Raw genomic sequence first — 23,769 nt, 5'->3', positions numbered from 1 at the left:
TAAAACAACTTTCAGACTGATCTTTTAATTCCTATGGAGACTTGAAACCAACAAGATGCTATTTGTTTTCAGGTTCTCCAATCAAAATACAATTAAAAAGAAAACCAATTTACATTCTACTATAGATCAGAAAACATGCAAACACAAAACCAGTAATGTAAGTCTTATTATTTCTTCCTTAAAATCTTTAAAATTGAGTTCCCAAACCCTTTCTTTTAAACCTTAAACTTACTGCTTATTTTGCATTGAGTCAATAAATGAAGTACATGGCATATATCAAAATATGTCACAGAAACCCAATATATCCAATGTGTATTTTAAAAGAAAATTTTAAAAAGTAAGCAAACTTAACACCAAAGTTTTGAAAACAACAGTACAAACAGGTGGAAAATAGAAACTGAGAGAACAAAATTAAAAAAAAAATAGTAAACAGAAAAATAAGAATTTTCTTAAAAATTGTTTTCTAGAATCCATTTTTAATAGTAGAAGATACAATAATAATCTAAAAATGACTTACTTCTTGCATAGATGATGTTAATGTCTTTAAATAAAAATCTACTAAAAGGATATTATGCAGAACTTCAGTTTTCATAGGTATATAAATCATATTAAATTCTTAAAATATTGCATTGTACTCTAATCCTAGAGAATCAAATATACATTTTTTCTGGAGTTGTCAAATAAAATAAAACTGATACTTGGTGATTAGACTTGGCATCACTTACCACTTTAGACAAAACAATAAACTTTCCAAACTTGAATGGCCAAAAGTAGGAAAAGTCCTGAAAAGAAATTGTTTTAATCCTTTTGCTACAATGACATACACCAAGTTAAAATGATATAGAAAACTGCAGGTCCAACTAAGAAGTGCTTAATTCAATTCTGATAAACTAAAACTCTACTCACTGATAGTTTATTACTATGTGACTGAAGAAGAGCTTCTTTGTGTTTTTTTGTTACCTTTTCTCTTCATATATATGTTTTTCAAAAAAAAAAACATTAAATTAGAGAAATGAAGTTCTAGAATCATCATATACTACCTACCCAGGTACTGTCTTCTATGTAACTAATTACTTAATAAGTTCTTGTTTTCTACTACCAATAGCTGTGCAGTATAATGAAGCAAAAGTACAAGATACAACACTTTTCAGAAATAAATAAAGATGTTTTTACCTCATTATGGATAATGAGGCCAACAGCCCACTCTTTGGTACATGACAGTCTGATTCCAATAATTTTGCACTTTATATAAAAAAGTGATGTTTACAAGGTTAACAAAACTATGATAAAATGACATTATTTTCTTATATCTATCTGTGAAATTCAGATGTTTAAATTTACAAACATGAAACTACTTCAAATTCAACTTGAATTTTAAGTTTTGTGTCATCTTTTACTGAGAGATAATAACACTACTTTGAAAACACACATAAGACAATATGAAAAAAAACAATGAATATCCATGAAAAAGTTATATAAAGTCATTGTCTATAACGATGACAGTACATGAGAAGACATTACTGTGATCTAGAAACCTTTTCTTCTCAGTAGTGGGGAAATTTTCTTACTCATGTGTGTATCTTTGGTGAATATGAGAATGTCCTTAACATGAATTACACATTGGTCTATTGTTGATCTTGACAAAAACAATGGAGTTTGCTTTAAAGATTATGTTAGTGAAAAAATAGATTATGGGGGGATTCAAGATGGCAGACTAGAGGGTGGTTGCGTTTCGTGTTGCTCCAGGACTCAGGACTCAAGAAGAGGAGATATAGAAAGACTCGGGACCAACTCAAAGCAGCCGGGTGAGTGTCTCCCATTGGGGAGGTGTCCCGGACGGGGCGGTAGCCCTAAAAGCAGGGAACTTTGTGAAGTAGAGCTGCCGGCAAGATGCCCCTCCCCCCGCTGGAGCAGTGAACGCGGGCAACTGGGAGCATTGGAGAGGTGGCTGTTCACCACAGCACTTGGACTCGGCGCAACCCACCCGGGCTCTGGGAGGCTGCCCAAAGGAGAAAGTGCTTGGTGAGCTGTTTGGACTGAAAGCGACCACCCCTGAACACAGGGGGCTGCCCAGAGAAGAAGGAGAAATACGGGCTTGGCACGTCACTTGGACTTGGAGCAGCTGCGCCAGGGTTCTGGGTGGCTATCCAGTGGAACAGCGTGGTGAGTGGTTTGGTCCCAGAGCATCCGCTCCTGAACACAGGGTGTTGTCTGGAGAAGGAGGAGGAGCGCGGCGGGGTGCTTGGGCTCGAAGTGACTGCACCAGGGCTATGGGTGGCAGTCGGGATGAGAAGGTGCACAGTGAGTTCCTGGGACTCGTGATGCACCAGATCTCTGGGTGACTGCCTGGTGGAGAAGGAGGTGCGTGGTGGGTCACTTGGACTTAGAGCGACCGCACGGAACACCAGGTGGCTGCCAGAGGAAAAGGCATGTGGTGGGTCACTGGGACTCGGAGCGATTGTAAGGGGCTCCAGGTGGCTGCTCAGAGGAGGGGCCACATAGTCAGGCAAAAAGTGCAGAGCAGGGTCCCAGGGCCTAGGTGGCTTCTTGGTGGAAGAGCCCCACAGACAAACTGAGGGGTGGAGCGAAGGCTCCAGGACTGCAGGCAGCTTCTCTGAGGAGAGGCAGCCTAAGGAGATTCATCTGCGAAGGGCGAGGCTTCCAGGCCCAGGAGGTAGGTCCGGGTCCCTGGGAACATTGCAGAAGAAGGCTGCCCAGCCCAGGCGGTAGTTGTGAATTGAACAGAACCTCTGGGAGGGAAACCGACCAGCGAGACCTCCCCACTGGGTGAGTCCTCCCTGTTGGGTGAGGTTCTCCCAAAAGGATTGTAAAATCAGAGACACAGACCCAAACTGGCCTTGCATCAGCCCACATCCTACTTCCCCTTTGGATGACCATTCATCAGCAAGTGAAGGTACCTCTGCTCACTAGCAGGGAATACACCCCACCGGAAGGCCACCTCCCCTAGGGAGTCACCTTCCTTGTGGAGCACCGCATTATCAACTTCCTCCAAGACTTCAGGCTACTGAAGGCTAAGAGGGGATATACTAGAAAGCTTCAGGGATATTATAAGACAATAGAGGAAATCTGCAATATCACAGCAGTCAACTGATACCTGAACAATATGAGAAAACAAGGAAAGAAAATGCTGCAAACAAATCTAGATGTTACATCAATGAAACCCAACGACAGCATGGCAGAAGAAATGACAGAAAGGGAGTTCAGAATGTACATAATTAAAATGATCAGGGAAGCAAATGACGAGATGCAAGAGCAAATGCAGGCACTGAATGATCACACCAATCGACAGTTAAAAGAGCAAATACAGGAAGCAAAAGATCTTTTCAATAAAGAGTTAGAGATATTGAAAAAAAAAACAAACAGAAATCCTTGAAATGAAGGAAACAATAAACCAAATTAAGAACTCCATAGAAAGCATAACCAATAGAATAGAACACCTGGAAGACAGAACATCAGACATTGAAGATAAAATATTTAACCTTGAAAACAAAGTTGAACAAACAGAGAAGATGGTAAGAAATCATGAACAGAATCTCCAAGAACTATGGGATATCATGAAAAGGCCAAATTTAAGAATTATTGGGATTGAGGAAAACTTAGAGAAACAGACCAAAGGAATGAACAATCTATTCAATGAAATACTATCAGAAATTTCCCAAATCTGAAGAATGAATTGGAAGATCAAGTACAAGAGGCTTATAGGACTCCAAATATACAAAATTACAGCAGACCCACACCAAGGCACATTATAATGAAAATACCTAACATACAAAATAAAGACAGAATTTTAAAGGCCGCAAGAGAGAGGAATCAAATTACATTCAGGGGGAAACCAATACGGATATCAGCAGGTTTTTCAATCCAGACCCTAAAAGCTAGAAGGGCCTGGAACAACATTTTTCAAGCCCTGAAAGAAAATGGATGCCAACCAAGAATCTTATACCCAGCAAAACGTACCTTCAAATTTGACGATGAAATAAAAACCTTCCATGATAAACAAAAGCTAAAAGAATTTACAAAAAGAAAGCCAGCATTACAGAACATTCTCAGCAAAATATTCCACGAGGAAGAGATGAAAAACAAAGAAATAAATCAGCAATGGGAGGAACTATCCTAAAGGAATTGTCAAATAAAGGAAGAACCAAGTCGTCTCAAAATAAATAAATAAATAAATAAATAAATAAAATGAACCAAATGACCGGGAATACTAATCATATCTCAATAATAACCCTGAATATTAATGGCCTGAACTCATCAATCAAAAGACATAGGCCGGCAGATTGGATCAAAATGAAAGATCCAAAAATATGTTGCCTGCAAGAGTCTCACCTCGTAGAAAGAGATACCCACAGACTAAAGGTGAAAGGATGGGGGAAAACATACCATGGACATGGACTCAGCAAAAAAGCTGGAGTATCCATCCTCATTTCAGATAATGTGGACTTCAAGTCAAAACTAGTCAGAAGGGATAAAGAAGGACATTACATACTGCTTAAGGGAACCATAAATTAGCAAGACATAACGATCATAAACATCTATGCCTCAAACCGTGGCTCATCCATGTATATCAAACAAATCCTTCTCAATTTCAGAAACCAAATAGACCATAACACAATAATACTAGGTGATTTTAACACGCCTCTCTCACCACTGGACAGATCTTCCAAACAAAAATTGAACAAAGAAACCATAGATCTCAATAACACAATCAATAATTTAGACTTAACGGACATTTAGAGAATATACCATCCAACCAAGAGCGAATACACTTTCTTCTCAGTAGCACATGGATCCTTCTCTAAAATAGACCATATATTATGCGACAAAGCTAATGTAAGCAAATGCAAGAAGATAGAGACACTACCTTGTATTCTATCAGATCATAATGGATTGAAGTTAGAAATAAATGAAAGAGTAAAAAACAGAAGCTACTCCAACACCTGGAGATTAAACAATATGCTATTACATGATGAATGGATAACAGAAGATATTAGGAAGGAAATTAAAAAATTCTTAGAGGTAAATGAGAACAAAGAAACATCATATCAAAATCTTTGGGACACTATGAAAGCAGTACTTAGAGGAAAATTTATTTCATGGAGCGCATTCAATAAAAGAAGTAAAAATCAACAAATAAACAACCTAACACTACAGCTCAAAGCCCTAGAAAAAGAACAGACCAACACCAAAAGTAGTAGAAGACAGGAAATAGTTAAACTCAGAGCTTAAATCAACGAAATTGAAACAAAAGAAACAATACAAAAAAATTGACAAAATAAATAGTTGGTTCTTTGAAAAAATAAACAAAATTGATAAACCCTTAGCCACTCTAACAAAGAGAAAACGAGAGAAAACCCAAATCACTAAAATTCGGAATGAACAAGGAAATATCACAACAGACACGATTGAAATACAAAACATAATTAGAAGCTATTTTGAAAATCTATATTCCAACAAAATAGAAAATTTCGAAGACATCAACAGGTTTCTAGAGACATATGAATTGCCTAAATTGAATGAGGAGGACATACATAATTTAAATAGAACAATTTCCAGTAATGAAGTAGAAGAGGTCATCAAAAGCCTACCAACAAAGAAAAGTCCAGGACCAGATGGGTTCTCAGCCGAGTTCCACAAAATCTTTAAAGAAGAGCTCATTCCAATACTTCTCAAAGTATTCCATGAAATAGAAGAGGAGGGTACCCTCCCAAACTCATTCTATGAAACCAATATTACCCTGATACCCAAGCCAGACAGAGACAAATCGAGGAAAGAAAATTTCAAACTGATATCATTAATGAACATTGATGTAAAAATTCTCAATAAAATTTTAGCAAATCCCATACAAAAATATATTAAAAAGATAGTGCACCACGATCAAGTGGGTTTTATTCCAGGGATGCAAAGTTGGTTCAACATCCGGAAATCAATAAATGTAATTCACCATATCAATAGACTTAAAGTCAAGAATCACATGATTATTTCAATAGATGCAGAAAAAGCATTTGATAAAATAGAGCACCCCTTCATGCTCAAAACACTAGAAAAAATAGGGATAGTGGGAACATTCCTTAACATTTTAAAGGCCATCTATGCTAAGCCCATGGCTAATATCATTCTAAATGGTGAAAAACTGAAAGCATTCCCCCTAAAAACTGGAACAAGACAGGGATGCCCTCTTTCACCATTCCTATTCAATATCATTCTTGAGACTCTAGACAGAGCAATTAGATAGACCAAGGAAATTAAAGAATACAAATAGAAAAAGAAGAACTCAAACTATCCCTATTTGCGGATGATATGATTATATACTTAGAGGAACCAGGAAATTCCACCAGAAAACTGTTAGAACTCATAAGTGAATTCAGTAAAGTGGCAGGTTACAAGATCAATGCTCATAAATCCAATGCATTTTTATACATAAGTGATGAATCCTCAGAAAGAGAAATTAGGAAAACTACCCCATTCACGATAGCATCGAAAAAAAATAAAATACTTGGGAATCAATCTCACAAAAGAGGTGAAAGACCTCTACAATGAGAACTACAGAACACTAAAGAAAGATATTAAAGAAAACCTTAGAAGATGGAAAGATCTCCCATGTTCTTGGATAGGCCGAATTAATATTGTCAAAATGGCCATACTACCAAAAGTGCTATACAGATTCAATGCAATCCCAATTAAAATCTCAATGACGTACGTTACAGAAATAGAGCAAGCAATCATGAAATTCATCTGGAAGAATAAGAAACCCAGAATAACTAAAGCAATCCTTAGCAGGAAGAGTGAAACAGGGGGTATTGCAATACCAGATCTTCAACTCTACTACAAAGCAATAGTAACAAAAATGGCATGGTACTGGTACCAAAATAGACAGGTAGATCAATGGTACAGAATAGAGGACACGGACACAAACCCAAATAAATACAACTTTCTAATACTAGACAAAGGCCCCAAAAATATGCAATGGAGAAAAGATAGCCTCTTCAACAAATGGTGCTGGGAGAATTGGAAATGCATATGCAACAGAATGAAACTAAACCCATATCTCTCACCCTGCACAAAACTCAACTCAAAACGGATCAAGGACCTTGGAATCAGACCAGAGACTCTGCAGATTATAGAAGAAAAAGTAGGTCCCGATCTTCACCTTGTTGGTCTAGGACCAGACTTCCTCAACAGGACACCCATAGCACAAGAAATAAAAGCAAGAATCAACAACTGGGATAGATTCAAACTAGAAAGCTTTCTCTCAGCAAAGGAAACTATCAGTAAAGTGAAGAAAGAGCCTACAGAGTGGGAGAATATCTTTGCCAATCATACTTCAGATAGAGCACTAATCTCCAGAATCTATAAAGAACTCAGAAAACTCTACACCAACAATACAAATAATCCAATCGACAAATGGTCTAAAGAAATGAACAGACACTTCACAGAAGAAGATGTACAAGCAATCAAGAAACATATGAAAAAATGTTCAACATCTCTAGTAATAAGAGAAATGCAAATCAAAACCACCCTAAGATTCCATCTCACCCCAATTAGAATGGCGATTATTAAAAATACAAGCAACAGGTGTTGGCGAGGATGTGGGGAGAAAGGTACACTCATACATTGTTGGTGGGGCTGCAAATTAGTGCAGCCACTCTGGAAAGCAGTGTGGAGATTCCTTAGAAACCTTGGAATGGACCCTCCATTTGACCCAGCTATCCCACTCCTTGGCCTATACCCAAAAGACTTAAAATCAGCATACTACAGAGATACAGCCACATCAATGTTCATAGCTGCTCAATTCACAATAGCCAGACTATGGAACCAACCTAGATGCCCTTCAATTGATGAGTGGATAAAGAAACTGTGGTATATATATACAATGGAATATTACTCAGCCATAAAGAATGGCAAAATTATGGCATTTGCAGGCAAATGGATGAAATTGGAGAATATCATGCTAAGTGAGATAAGCCAATCTCAAAAAGCCAAAGGACGAATGATATCGCTAATAAGTGGAGGATGACACATAATGGGGGGGAGGGAAGGGTTAATGTTAGGGTTAGAGTTAGGGTTAGGGAGGGGGCAAGTATGGAGGAAGAAAGTACTGTATCGAGGGTAAAGAGGGGTGGGAGGGGTGGGGGGAAGGGAAAAAGTAACAGAATGAATCAAACAACATTACTGTATGTAAATTTATGATCACACAAATGGTATGCCTTACGCCATGTACAAACAGAGAAACAACATGTATCCCATTTGTTTACAATAAAAAAAATAAAAAGAAAAAAAATAGATTATGTAAGTGTACTGACTATAAATTAATCATTTTAAAGGTGAAAAGTTACTATACAGTGTAAGCAATGACATGTAAAGTATACATAAAAAATTTAAGACTACAAGAACCACTCTTCAGAGAATAAAATGTAATGACATTTGAATATGCTAAAAATCTGTTTTTTTTTTTTAAAGAGTAACAAGTTGGTAATAATTAACTGTATTTCAGCTAGTGGAGGGGATTGTGAATGTTCCCAACACAAAGAAATAATGAATATTTAAGGTGATAGATATGCCAGTTACACTCATCTGTTCAGCCCACATATATAAATGTATTAAAAGTTAGTATACCCAATAAATATATAAAATGATGTGCCAATTAAAAATAAAATTATACATAAAGAAAAACAATTATCGTACTGTAATTATGCAGTTAAATTTGAATAATCAGTCTCTAATATAAACAGCACCACTGAATTCCACCCATGCAAGAAAGTGGAGAATTCAAACAAAAGGCAGATTCATTAGAGAACTATCATCCTAATGCAAAGAGTAAAGCATACAGCAATACCCATTTTAATAATTTCCAACCTTAAGGATTTAATGATCACACCCGAATAGTAATTACTATAATTAATGAATCTTTAAATGGAATTTTTAGAAAAATTTGCTTGCATTTATATCTGTTGAACACAAGATTAGCAATAGATATAATCACTAGCTTCTTTACGTGCTCTCCAGTAGAAATTATTCAGAGGACAGAAGACAAAATTCATTTATTTAACACCTACAAAACATAATGTTAGGTGCTGAGCATACAATGAAGAAGGCAGACATGATCCCCGCTCTCATGAATTCAAAATCTAGAATGAATTGCACCTTATTTTGAATATTTTGAAACTTAGAAAGTTGCATAAAAATAGAAATAGTAACTAAAAATAACAATGAAATTTATATTTTAATGTAATATAAAAACTACCTTTTTAAAATTCATTTTTATCGTAAACAAATGAGATATATCTCGTTTCTCTGTAAAAGAAGTAGAGGCATACCATTTGTGTATTCATGCATTTATATAGGGTAATAGTTTTTGATTGGTCCCGTTATTTTTTTCTTCCCCCACACCCCTTCAACCCCTCTTATCTCTCATTACAGTCCCTCCTTACTCCATTCTTGCCCCCCTCCCACCCCCCATATGTGTCATCATTTGCTTATCAGTAATATCATTCATCCTTTGGTTTTTTGAGATTGGTTTACCTCACTTAGCATGATATTTTCCAATTTTATACCTTTGCCAGCAATCGCCATAATTTTATTATTTTTAATGGCTGAGTAATATTCCAGAGTAATATATATATATATATATACTACAGTTTCTTTATCCATTCATCAATTGAAGGACATCTAGTTTGGTTCCACAATCTGGCTATTGTGAACATTGATGTGGCTGTATCTCTGTAGTATGCTGATTTTAAGTCCTTTGGGTATAGGCCAAGGAGTGGGATAGCTGGGTCAAATGGTGGTTCCATTCCAAGTTTTCTAAGGAATCTCCACACTACTTTTCAGAGTGGCTGCACTAATTTGCAGACCCACCAGCAATATATGAGTGTACCCTTTTCCCCACATCCTCGCCAACAACTATTGTTGCTAGTATTTTTGATAATTGCCATTCTAATTGGGGTGAGATGGAATCTTAGTGTAGTTTTGATTTGCATTTCTCTTATTTCTAAAGATGGTGAACATTTTTCATATGTTTATTAATTGCTTGTAGATCTTCTTCTGTGAAGTGTCTGTTCATTTTCTTAGACCACTTGTTGATTGGGTTATTTGTATTCTTTGTGTAGAGTTTTTTGAGTTCTTTGTTTTTCTGGATATTAGTGCTCTATCTGAAGTATGAGTGACAAAGATTTTCTCCCAATTTGTTGGTTCTGTCTTTGCATTGCTGATAGTTTCCTTTGCTGAGAGAAAGCTATTTAGTTTGAATCTATCCCAGTTATTGATTCTTGCTTTCATTTCTTGTGCTATGTGAGTCCTGTTAAGGAAGTCTGATCCTAAGCCAACAAGTTGAAGGTTTGGACCTACTTTTTCTTCTATAAGATGCAGGGTCTCTGCTCTGATTCCGAGGTCCTTGATCCGTTTTGAGTTGAGTTTTGTGCAGGGTGAGAGATAGGGGTTTAATTTCATTCTGTTGCATATGGATTTCCAGTTTTCCCAGCACCATTTGTTGAAGAGGCTATCTTTTCTCTATTGCATATTTTTGGCACCTTTTTCTAGTATGAGAAAAATTGTATTTATTTGGGTTTGTGTTCATGTGCTGTATTCTATGCCTTTGATCTACCTGTCTAATTTGGTAACAATACCATGCCATTTTTGTTAATATTGCTTTGTAGCATAATTTTAGTTCTGGTATTGTGGTACACCCTGCTTCACTCTTCCTGCCAAGAATTGCTTTAGGTACTCTGGGTTTCTTACTCTTCCAGATAAATTTCATGATTGCTTGATCTATTTATGTAAGGTATATCATTAGGATATTAATTGGAATTGCATTGAATCTGTATAGCACTTTTGGTGGTATGGCCATTTTGACAATATTAGTTCTGCCTACCCAAGAACATGGGAGATCTTTCCTTCTTCTAAGGTTCTCTTTAATTTCTTTCTTTAGTATTCTGCAGTTCTCATTGTAGGGGTCTTTCACCTTTTTGTTAGATTGATTCCCAAGTATTTTATTGTTTTCAAAGCTATTGTGAATGGGGTTGTTTTCCTAACTTCTCTTTCTGAAGATTCATCACTTATGTATAAAAATGCACTGGATTCATGGGCATTGACCTTATATCCTGCTACATTACTGAATTCACTTATGAGTTCTAAAAGTTTTCTGGTGCAATTTTCTGATTCCTCTAAATATATAATCATGTCATCAGCATATAGGGATAGTTTGAGTTCTTCTTTTTTCTATTCATATTCCTTTAATTTTCTTGGTCTGTCTACTTTCTCTGGCTAGAGTTTCGAGGACAATGTTAAATAGAAGTAGTGAAAGAGGGCATCTCTGCTTTGTTTCAGTTTTTAGGGGGAATGCTTTCAGTTTTTCACATTTTAGAATGATATTGGCCATGGGTTTAACATACATGACCTTTACAGTGTTAAGGAATGTTCCCACTGTCCCTATTTTTTCTAGTGTTTTGTGTATAAAGGGATGCTGTATTTCATCAAATGCTTTTTCTGCCTCTATTGAAACAATCGTGTGAGTCTTGACCTTAAGTCTGTTGAAATGATGAATGACAATTATTGATTTCCGAATGTTGAACCAACCTTGCATCCCTGGGATAAAACCCACTTGATCATGGTGCACTATCTAATATATTTTTGTATGCAATTTGCTAAAATTTTGTTTAGAATTTTTGCATCAATGTTAAGAATATTGGTCTGAAATTTTCTTTCCTTGATGTGTATCTGTCTGCTTTAGGTATCAGGGTGATACTGGCTTTATAGAATGAAATACTTCTATTTCATGAAATACTTCGAGAATTATTGAATGAGCTCTTCTTTAAAGGTTTTGTAGAACTCAGCTGAGAACCCATCTGGTCCTGGACTTTTCTTTGTTGTTAGGCTTTTGATGACTTCTATTTCATACTTGAAATTGATATATTTAAATTGTGTATGTCCTCCTCATTCTGTTTAGATAATTTATATGTCTCTAGAAACCTGTCAATGCATTCGAGAATTTCTATTTTGTTGTATATATTTTCAAAATAGCTTCTGATTATGTTTTGTATTTCAATCATGTCTGTTGTGATATTTCCTTGTTCATTCCTAATTTTAGTAATTTGAGTTACCTCTCTCCTTCTCTTTGTTAGTGTGACTAAGGATTTATCAATTTTGTTTATTTTTTCAAAGAAACAACTATTTATTTTGTCAATTTTTTTCTATTGTTTCTTTTGTCTCAACTTCGTTGATTTCAGGTCTGATTTTAACCACTTCCTGTCTTCTATTATTTTGGGTGTTGCTCTGTTCTTCTTTTTCTAGGGCTTTGAGCTGTAGTGTTAGGTCATTTATTTGTTGATTTGTTTTCTTCTATTATTGAATGTACTCTATGAAATAAATTTTTCTCTAAGTACTGCTTTCATAGTGTCCCAGTGATTTTGATATGATGTGTCTTTAATCACATTTACCTGTAAGAATTTTTTTAAATTTCATTCCTGATATCTTGTGCAATCTATTCATCATACAACAATATATTATTTATTCTCCAGATGTTGGGGTAGTTTCTGTTTTTTACTCTATCATTTATTTCTAATTTCAATCCATTATGATCTGATAGAATACAAGGTAGCATCTCTATCTTCCTGTATTTGCTAACATTAACTTTGTGGCATTAAATATGATCTATTTCAGAGAAGGATCCATATGCTGCTGAGAAGAAAGTGTATTCGCTCTTTGTTGGAAGGTATATTCTATAAATATCCATGAAGTCTAAATTATTGATTGTGTTATTTAGATGTATGGTTTCTTTGTTCAATTTTGTGTTTGGAGGATCTGTCCAGTGGTGAGAGAGGTGTGTTAAAATCTCCTAGCATTATTTTGTTGTGGTCTATTTGAATTCTGGTTTTGAGAAGGATTTGTTTGATGTATATTGATGAGCCACTGTTTGGGGCATAGATATGTATAATTGTTTTATCTTGTTGATTTATTCTTCCCTTAAGCTGTATGAAATGTCCTTCTTTATCCCTTTTAACTAACTCTGGCTTGAAGTCCACATTATCTGATATGAGGATGGATACTCCAGCTTTTTTGCTGTGTCCATGTGCATGGTATATTTTTCCCATCCTTTCACCTTTAGTGTGTGGGTATCTTTTTCTATGAGATGAGTTTCTTGCAGGCAGCAAATTGTTGGATCTTTTTTTTAATCCACTCTGCCAGTCTGTCTTTTGTTTGATGAGTTCAGACCATTAACATTCAGGGTTGTTATTGAGATATGATTTGTATTCCCAGGCATTTGACTCATTTTTTTTGTTTTTTTTTTTTTTGACATGACTTGGTTGTTCCTTTAGGGTAGTTCTTCCCTTTACTGATTTACATCATTGTTTTTCATCTGTTCCTCATGTTATATTTTACTGAGAATGTTCTGCAGTGCCAGCTTTCTTTTTGTAAATTCTTTTAGCTTTTGTTTATCACAGGAGAATTTTATTTTGTCGTCAAGTCTGAAGGTAAGTTTTGCTGGGTATAAGATACTTGGTTGGCATCCGTTTTCTTTCAGGGCTTGAAAAATGTTGTTCCAGGCCTTGCTAGCTTCTAGGGTCTGGATTGAAAAATCTGCTGATATCTGTATTGGTTTCCCCCTGAATGTAATTTGATTCTTTCATATCGCACCCTTTAAAATTCTGTCTTTATTTTGTATGTTAGGTATTTTCATTGTAATGTGCCTTGGTGTGGGTTTGTGGTAATTTTCTGTACTTTGAGTCCTGTAAGCCTCTTGTACTTGATTTTCCACTTCATTCTTCAGATGTGGGAAATTTTCTGATATTATTTTATTGAAGATTGTTCACTCCTTTGGTTTGTTTCTCTAAGCTTTCCTCAATCCTAATAATTCTTAAGTTTGGCCTTTTTTAGGATATTCCATAGGTCTTGTAGATTCTGTTCATGATTTCTTACCATCTTCTCTGTTTGGTCAACTATGTTTTCAAGATTAAATATTTTGTCTTCAATATATGAGTTTCTGTCTTCCAGGTGTTCTATCCTATTTGTTATGCTGTCTACAGAGTTTTTAATTTAATTCATTTTTCCTTCATTTCAAGGATTTCTCTTTGTTTTTTTTTCAATATCTCTAACTCTTTATTGAAATGATCTTTTGCTTTCTGTATTTGCTCTTTTAACTCTTGATTGATACAATTATTCAATGCCTGCATTTCTTCTTTCATCCTGTTATTCAATGTTGCATTTGCTCTTTCATCTTCTTGTTTGCTTTCCTGTTCATTTTAATTATGTACATTCTGAGCTCCCTTTTTGAAATATCTTCTGCCATGCTGTCATTGGATTTTATTGTTGTAGCATCTAGGTTTGTTTGGGACATTTTCTTCTCTTGTTTTCTCATATTGCTCAGGTATCTACCCCTCTAGTAATGAAACTCTGGGATATTTCAGATTTCCTCTATTGACTAATATTGTCTCTGTAGATTTCCAATAATTCACCTCTTAGCCTTCAGTAGCCTGAAGTCTTGTGGGACCTTGATAATGTGGTGCTCCACTAGGAAGCTGCCACTCTAGGGGTGGTGGCCTTCAGGTGAGGTATATTCCCTGTCATTGAGCAGAGGTGCCTCCACGCATTGACTGATGGTCATTCAAATGGGGACTAGACTGCAGACTGGGGCATATCTGATCTGGGCCTCTGTCTGTGGTTCTACTGTCCTGGTGGGAAAGCCTCACCTAGGAAGGAAGACTCATCCAGTGGGGAAGTTTCATTGCCAAGCTCTCCTCTGAGAATTTCCCTTGGGTCCAGAAATACCACCTGGACTGGGAAGCCCTCCTCTGCGATATTCCCAGAGGTCCCAACCTACTGCCTGGGCTGAGGAGCCTGGCCATCTAGGGACTTCATTGCTGAGCTCCCTCCTCTGCTATGTTTCCTGGGGACCAGACCTACCACCTGGGCCTCAGACCCTCACTCTGTGTTGAAGCTTCTTGCTGTGCGGCCCTCCTCTACTTTGCTCCTGTTTGACTGGGTTCTTGTCTCCAGCAGTGGAGTCTCACTGGTCCACTCTACTCCATGAAGTTCCCTGCATTTTGGGACTACTACCCATCTGGGGAGACTGACCAGTGGGAGAGACTCATCTGGTGGCTGTGAGTTGGTCCCAAGTCTCTCAATACCTCCTCTTCTTGACTTCTGGTTCTTGTCAAGTTTCCTCTAGCTTCCTGTAGGTGTCTCAGGAAAGGAGCTGCACTTCAATGATGATGGCCACACCCTCAGGAATAATTCAAAATCCCTGCGCCAGCCTATAAAGAAGCCTCTGGCTGGCTCTGTGATGCATAAGGGCTGTCTCATCTGCCGGCTTGCTCTGCTATGGTGACAGACCTCAGAGTGGTGGTTTGGCGGGGTCACTCAGTGATGGCATCTGTCTTTGGCCTGGTGTTTGGGTGGGCTGGCTATTCATCACCTAGCTCTGCAAGGCAGGTGGGTTTGGTGCCCACCTGCTACCTCCAGAATGCAGGTGGCCTGACTCACCCGCCAGTTCACTCCACGACTGTGACCAACCAGTGATGGTGCTGACCTTGGTGCAAGGGTCAGGCGGTGTCACTCAATGATGACATCTGCCTTTGGCCTGGTGGTTGGGCAGGTTGGCTGCCCACTGTCTAGCTCCACAAGGCAGGTAGATTGGGTGCCCTCCTGCAACCTCCACACTGCAGGCGGCCTGACTCACCCGTCAGCTTGCTCAGCGACTGTGACCGACCAGTGATGGTGCTGACCTCAGTGCCTAAAAACTCCCTTAATTCTGCTTTCCAGACAAAAGATGATTATTTTTTTCATATTTCATTTTTCTAAGAAAATAATTCACTTTTTGACAGCCCATGCAAATTCCTATTCAGATAGCTCTTACAGGAAAAGCATATAAACACTAAAAAATACATACATAAGACATATTACAACTTGTAATCGATCTTCCTATAATTCAGCATACTTTGTAGGCAGTAGTAAGTGCAACAAGAGACTTCTAGGTGGCTTTGTTTCTACTAACATAATTCATGAATCACAGTCATCAGACTGTATTAAGCTGGAGATGCATTTCCAATTTAGCTTTAGAACAGGTGAAGAATATGCTGAGGTTCTACAGGTGCCATGTTAAAGGTGAGTATGTATTGGAAAACACTGTGAACAGCAGGAGGTTATTTCAAACAACCATTTCCCTCCCTGTGAGAATTACTGAATTGCTCTATTTGACAGCAATGGATTTTATTCCTGGACATGTTGGGACAGAAAAGAGAAGTAATGTACAAAATGTATTAAAGTAACATTCTACAAATAATAGGAATAACTGTGTATATGGTAAAATTACTGTATTTACTTTCTAATTTCTATGCTTATCTAAAATTAAAAATTTATTTAAATAGAAAGTCAGTGGGAAGGATGAAGATAAGAAAGGGAGACTGAATATAAAAAAGTTTTATAGGTATAACAGATATTCCAATAACCCTGAGCAGGTGAGATGGGACAAAAGGGCAACATGATTGAAAAGACAGTAAGTGTAGACAGATTTGCATGATTGTTATTCAGAAAGTGGGGTAGTTTCATGTTTACAGCATTTGTTTTATTATACAGAAGAGATAAAATGTTTGCCTAGAATAAGACAGTGAAATGTGCAAAACTGAGGGTCCATTTGAGGTAGATGACCATGGATTTATAGATCCATCATCCTTCCTTGTCACTTCCTCCAGCAAAAATGAATTCTGCGATTCAATTTCTTAATTCCCATCTAAGATGAAGTGTATGTTATCCATGAAAAACTGAACTTTTAAAAATATCTGTGAAGAATATTTGTTCTTACACAACTGCTTTCCATCCAATCCTAACCTCACCCTTGTTTTTCAAACATAAAGTCTAAGATTCAGATTGATATATTGCAGAATAGACCTCACTGAAGAAAAAAATCTAATTTTAGATACATGATGAATATGACATCCATGTAAATTTGAATTCGAAGTGTAAAAAATGTTTTTTCCTTTCCCACTGCTTTTCCACTATCCCATTCATTTGCCTACTTCCCACCTTCAAATATAAATACAAGGTAAAGATCTTTCATTTTGAAGAATAATTTTTGATTATATATTTTAAAAAATCTGCTTAGTAATGTAAATGGTAACAAAAGGGATGCATGGATAGAAACCAAAATATAGCTGGCATGATTAATCTGAAACTTATAAGCCATTTCAAAATCAAAAAGCATGGGAAATCGATAGGAACAGACAACAATAATAAAAACCCTAATCATTAAGCATTCATAATAGGGTTTCACATAGACTGGAAGAGACAACTATTTTTAAATGACAGATTTGAGAACTGCATGGTAAGTGTTGGGGATGGAGCTCATCGATAGAGCACTTACTTAGTATGTTGGAGACCTTGGGTTTGATAATACCCCTAAAAAGCTTTCACATGGTATTAATTCACTCTTTCCCTCCAAATCAGAACAAATATAATTTAGAATTCATCAAAGTACAAATATTTTATAAAAATTGATAGTCGAAAAATGTTTTGACCAGAAAATTAAGTGACAAAATATATTTTAAATTGTTTTAAGCAGTGATGTGCAAAAACTATGATAATCACAGATATGTTCCAAAATCAAGTTGGTTACACTTTGTCAATGTGCTCAGAATGTATGCAGAATAAAGTAATTATACACTTTAGAATATCTAATCAAAACAGAAGCTTTTGTGAATAATAAATATCCCATGATATAATATGTTGAAAGGAGATAAATAGCTGTTTGAACCTTAGAAGTCATCATCAATAGTTCGTCCCTCAGAAACAAATTTCAGCTGGGTACCATGTCCTGTCTATCTTCTCTTAGCATGACATCTAGGGTCTGTGTTCTACTTTCTATTTCCATATGATGGTCACACCATTCCTAATTTGGCATAAATTCCTAATTTATCTACATGCCTCTTATCTATCTCTCCCTATATTTCATCATCTCTACTTTTCCTGAAGCTATTATTTGAAAAAAAATGTAATCTTGTCAGTCCTTGTTTAAATAAACACTTTTTATTATGTGGGATGGTCAGACTCCTTGAATGGATACCTCATGCTTTTTATACTCTGGTTTATCCTATCCTTTCAAATCCTATTTTAAAATAAATTATTACATATTTATCCTTCTCATCTGTTACAATTTTTCTAACATAACATACACATTCTGATCTCTGAGTTTACTGCATGAAATTGCCTCTGCTTAGAATGCTCTTCACTCACAGACCTATTTTCAAATTGACAAATTCCTTCCCATCTTTCAAAGACCATCTCAAGTGCTTCCTTCTCTGAAGACTTATGATTTGCCGACCACTTACTTTTTGCCCATTTTACTTATTATGATGCTTTATATGTATCCTTAGTAGAGAACTGTAGTCATCCAAAAGATAAAATATGCAATGATCTGAACTTATGTCAAAGATCAAGTGCACCAGGAAAAGCTGTCCTTTCAATAACAAGCGCTAGGACAATTGCTACATTCTAGGAGATGTTTGTAAACCATAAAACTGACAAAGTTCCTTTATGTAAGAATTCCTATAAATCAGTAAGAAAAAGGTACAAAAACCAGTAGGAAATAGGCAACAGACATGGGCAATTATTCTACAAAAGAGGACACCTAAATGACCAACAAACATACTTAAAAGTGTTTAACTTAGACAATGAAATGCAAAATAAAGTCACAATGAGACCACTATTTTAACAGAAAAGTTAAAATTAAAAAAGAAGACAGCCTCAAAAATGGGCAAGAAGACCAAAGAGAACTATCATACACTGATGTTGGAAGTATAAATTAGTACAACTACTTTGGAAAACTTTTTATATTTTCTAGGAAGTCTGAACATGTATATATACATTTATATAATATAATCCAATATTCCACTCCTAGCTATAAAGTGTTACATATGTTAAGCAAAAACCAAAAACATTCACAGGAATGGTTTTAGCACTATCTGATAAGATTAAAAAACTGACTAGAAGCAACATGATCATTAACGGAATTGAAAAAGTGTAATACACTAAAAAATACAATATATTTATACAGTAAACCAGCATGCAAAAAAACAAATGAATTATCACTATATGCATCACTATAGATAAAACTCACAAACTTAACACAGCAAAAGAAACCAACCACAAAAAATGCATACTGTAAACTTTCATAATCTCAAGATACAAAGCATTTAGTACATATGTGTATGTACATGCATACAAACTGTATAAATAATGTACATTTCCATGCCTATGGAAATTTTTGAAAACATATTTCTATACTAAATTGCAAAAAGATCAGTGGTTTAAATAATAATCAGAAAAGAAGTATTAAGTATTTTAAAAGTAATTAAGAATGTGTATTTATGAGAATAAGAAAGTTCCAGGTATTAAAACATACTCTAAAATAATATGGTCAAAATAGTATATATGCATGCAGGTAAAACTAATCTTTGGTATAAAAGAGACAGGAATCATGACTACAGGTGAGGGGTATTAAATGAAATGAAAGGTAATAGAAAGGTCTTTCTGGGATTTTTTAAATTTTATTCAACTGCATACTGCTCATAAAGGTAGGTTAACACTGCAGATACTCATTGAGTTGTAGGGTTATGGTTTGGGTACTTCACTAGATAATTCATTTATATTAACAAATGTTCATTGTATCTAGTACAGAACATCTAAGAAGATATATGTGGTAAATATCCTTCAATATCTAGCATATGTCAATAAAAATTACCAAAAATGAAATACAATACAGCTTAAATCCCATTCTAATATGCATGCATGTTAAGGGTTCCAATAAACCCTAAAGAATGAAAAATGATAAAACCCAGAAGTTTTACATAATATTAAGTTAAGGGCTGGCATTTTAGCTCATTGACATAGCTTGCCTAGCTTGTGCAAATTTTGGGGTTCAATTCCCATAACTTCCAAAAAGTTAAAGGTTTATATTCAGTTAATAGAAGAAGCAGATGTGATGATGCAGGTAGGATACAAAAACTTACTAAGAAAGCTCTATGAGACCTCTAGCTAATGGTTGATGAAATGGTAGACTGTTGGTGATCTGCAACTTTTCCAGATATCCAACAGGTATTCTGATATCTGCAGGTAGGGATAATCATTTCTTAAAATCCTACAAAAAGAAAACAGTAACCAAAACAAAAAAGGGCATTTGACTTTTGATTCATATATGTTAGAGTATTATTTTTTTAGCAAATATTAGCTGAAGTTAACTGCAGTTTAAAAGTTACCTATGAAAGAATGGACATTTTTTTAAGCTGTCTGTTTTATCTCAACTCCCTAAGGTCTCCCTCCCAGTGATGGGAACAAAGCCCTTAAAGCTGTTCCAGGAAAGAGCCCCAAACAGAGAATAAAAGGGTAAATTGAGCAAGATAGTGCTCAGACAGTTAAGATATATAGGATATGAGATTACCAGAAACTGTTGACCAGAATCTATGCCCTGATGTAAAACATTGTGAAACATGTTGTATGTTATCAGCAAACCCAGACCCACTTTGGAATTTCCCAGTGGCTTTGTTCCCCTTTTCCCTTCTGTGTGTGACCCATCCTGATGTGTGGTTTCTGCCTTTATAAACTTGTAAGATTTTCTGCAAGGGACTCGACACCTCGACTCCTGCATGAGTCACGAGTTGGGTCCCAGCTCGCTGGAATAAAAGCCTCTTGTGGTTTGCATTAAGTGATGTCTCCTGCGGTTTATTGGGGTTGCCGTCAATCCATGGGACAGAGTTAGGGTCTCCTTTTTGGGGGTCTTACAGCCACATTGATTATATATAATATATTGAAGGCACAACATTTACTAGCAAAGTAAATGTTTGCTAGTAAACATTTATAAGCAAAGTTATATGGTGCAGTTTTACAAAAATGATTTAAGACAAATGAAACTCAGTTATTTTGGTGTCATTGCATTAGTAAATTTATCTTGGATTTACTTTAAAATTATTACACCATATGGTAGGAACGTGCATATACAACATATGATCAATATAAATAATTAAACAAGTAGATATTATTTTGAATACAACATGTGAAACAAAATTAAAATATTTTCTTTTTGCTGTTACTAGAAGTAAAAGTTGTTCTATTTCATTTAACTGAAGCCAGAATTGGGGACAGGTAGTTAGTGTAGAAATAGGGTATGGGGTCAAATCCAGGAAATGGAAGCCATAAAAGCCATCTGCCTTTGGAAGTTGGAGACTGCCCCAAGGAGAATGGAATGTCAATGATCTCTGGAGTCCATTGATTAACAAATTTACCTGCTGTTATAAAGGAAGGCAAGCAAGGAGCTGCTGATTAATGCCTCCTGGGCCCTTGCATGGCTGAATCACTTTGGCCCTACCCCTGCCCCATCTGCTTCTCATTTTATTTATCTCACCTGCAAAATCAGACCTAGGCATACAGGCAGGAAGGAGAGATAAGAGTGGAGAGAACTGGAGAACAAAAGAAACCTTCATCTATAGAAGACATAGTGTGCACTCACTTCTTGGGACTTCAGAACATCAGCCATAGTCCCCTTCTACCTCCAAGGAGAACTCTGTATTATTACCTTTAAATAAAACCTGCTTAATATGCTTTTCTTGACGTGCTTCTCTAGTGTTCAAACTTTAACATTAGAGGAAGCAGGATTCACTGCCGGTAACCGGCAGTAGCATAACTATAGAATGTGAGCTGAGACAAACTTCAAGGAGAAACTTGGGTCTATCATCACATCAAGAAATGTATATTCTATAAAAAGAAATCCTTTTAAAATAAAATTATAAAAATCAAAAGAGATAAATAAAGGAACTGTGTAAATATTTACACAGTTGAACTAAAAATGAATATTCTTTATTCTGTGAATATAGAATACTATGATTAATGTGTACTTGCCTTGGAATAGTAATTAGGAAAAAGGAAATATTAAGAATACAACTCACTGATATAATTATAACAGCCCTCTTCATGAAAATTTTCAAATTGCTTTATTTGCTTGATATATATATATATATATATATATATGTATGTATGTATACATATGCGTATGTGTTTATTTATACACAAAACACACATATAAATGTATATTTATATATTTTTAAAGTGTTGCCTCCATTGAGATCCATGTATGTTTATGATTTCTGAGACAAATACCTGTAGGTGACTGGACTTCATCAAATGACTTCCCAGAACCTTGGTCACTCTCAACATCTGATCCCAATTTTACATATTTGTGAAGAATATCTGTATTGGAAAATGAGACAATGTTTAATTTAATAAATATTTATTTTATCCTACTATGTAATTATCATTGCAGGTAAAATGCAGATAACCAACATACAAAAATCAGATTATAAGAATCTTTTATAGTCAGGTGCATATGTGTGCAGTTAAGAGATCAAAACATTAACTCAAATGTCTTCAAATAAGAAGTACTAAAAAATTCTTTTACACTCTTGGATTATAAAATAGTATGAAAGAACTTGCACTCAAGTCATTATCCAGAGTTGAATAAAAATTACAGCCTGGAAATATACATTTAAACTTTTAATGAATAATAGTTACTTAAGAATAGTACTCTAAAAATTAAACTCAAGTGTTTCTTAACAAATCAATATTAAATTTTACCTTATTTCTATATTTTTCTCTTGGTAAGCAATTGTAAAAAAAAGTCCAATTCATATTCATAAGCAGTTGCAAATGATAATGGAATACACTTCTTTTATAAAGAGATTCTGGAGAAATTTTATGTTGACATCTAGACAAAAATTTAACTTGCCAGCAAAAATGATTGTATTGGTGATTGATTCCTAATCTCTTAAAATTTGATATCAGATACATCTACAGTCACAAATTTATTTTCTGTTAAAAAATGTTAAAGAATTTAAACATGCCATATATTTCTAGCAACATTTGAAAATTTTCCTACCTCAATAAAATGTAGATCAAAATATAATGCTTAAATATGTAAAGGTGGTAGCAAAATTGTATAGGCAATACCCAGGAAGCAAATTTAACAAAGAGAGAATCAAGAGTGAAGAGCTCTTAAGCATAAACAGACTGTCAATTTCTTGGTGGGGGTTGCTGATACTGGCAGGAAAGTGCTTGGGTTTAGGTACACAGTGGGATAAAAGGTGAAGAATTGGGTGTATAAACCGTAACAGAAAGACCAGTCTCTGGTAAAATTATTATGAGGTAAGATTGATAGTCTCAGACTATGAATAAAAACTTGAATGCTACCTGACACAGCCAAGTTATTATGTTATTAACAAACAAATATGATTCAAACACAACTGCTCTTTGGTAGTTTTGATCCCATGAAGAAAAATGAAAACAATGCAGGTTTATGTCAGAACTTTACTAATCTGTCAGTGGGGTAAGAGGTTTCTTTGCTGTAGTAGTTTTTGAGAAACAGAAGAACACTTACTTTCTCAATTTTTGTGCCATTTACTACATAGTAGCTAGAGATACAGTAAATTTAAATTTCACCTCATTCCCTAACACTTTCAACATTGCTTTCTTAAACCTAGACCAAGATTCCAATACAAGAATAGCTGTTCTTGTATGGTTCCTGAACTAAAAATGTTTTTGGTTTTTTTGTTTGTTTTGTTTTGTTTTTGCATTTTAAATGTTACTAATCAAAAGAATATGCAACAGAGACTATAGTCCACAAAACCTAAAAAGGTACTAACAAGTCCCTGGTTTAGACAATCAACAGTCATCCAAGCCCTTACCTGTAGTTTTTTCTGATTTCCATCAGCAACA

The 23,769-nt window shown here is 35.5% G+C and overlaps 1 pseudogene across 1 annotated transcript in view; it reads right to left on the bottom strand.

The window, feature by feature from the left end:
• LOC306652825 (cyclin-dependent kinase 17-like) overlaps positions 1 to 23,769 on the bottom strand; it is a 781,406-nt pseudogene that overhangs the window by 743,824 nt on the left and 13,813 nt on the right. The window contains exons 3-4 of the transcript in view: positions 22,115 to 22,248; positions 20,019 to 20,146 (exon numbers count right to left, since the gene is read on the bottom strand). The product of the transcript in view is annotated as a cyclin-dependent kinase 17-like (transcript). The remainder of the gene's footprint in view (positions 1 to 20,018; positions 20,147 to 22,114; positions 22,249 to 23,769) is intronic.

This window comes from Sciurus vulgaris, assembly GCF_902686455.1.
Source record: "Sciurus vulgaris genome assembly, contig: HiC_scaffold_611_arrow_ctg1, whole genome shotgun sequence".
Classification (NCBI taxonomy): Eukaryota; Metazoa; Chordata; class Mammalia; order Rodentia; family Sciuridae; genus Sciurus; species Sciurus vulgaris.
The sequence above is the reverse complement of the archived record's forward strand: the minus strand, read 5'-3'. Positions and strand labels throughout refer to the sequence as shown.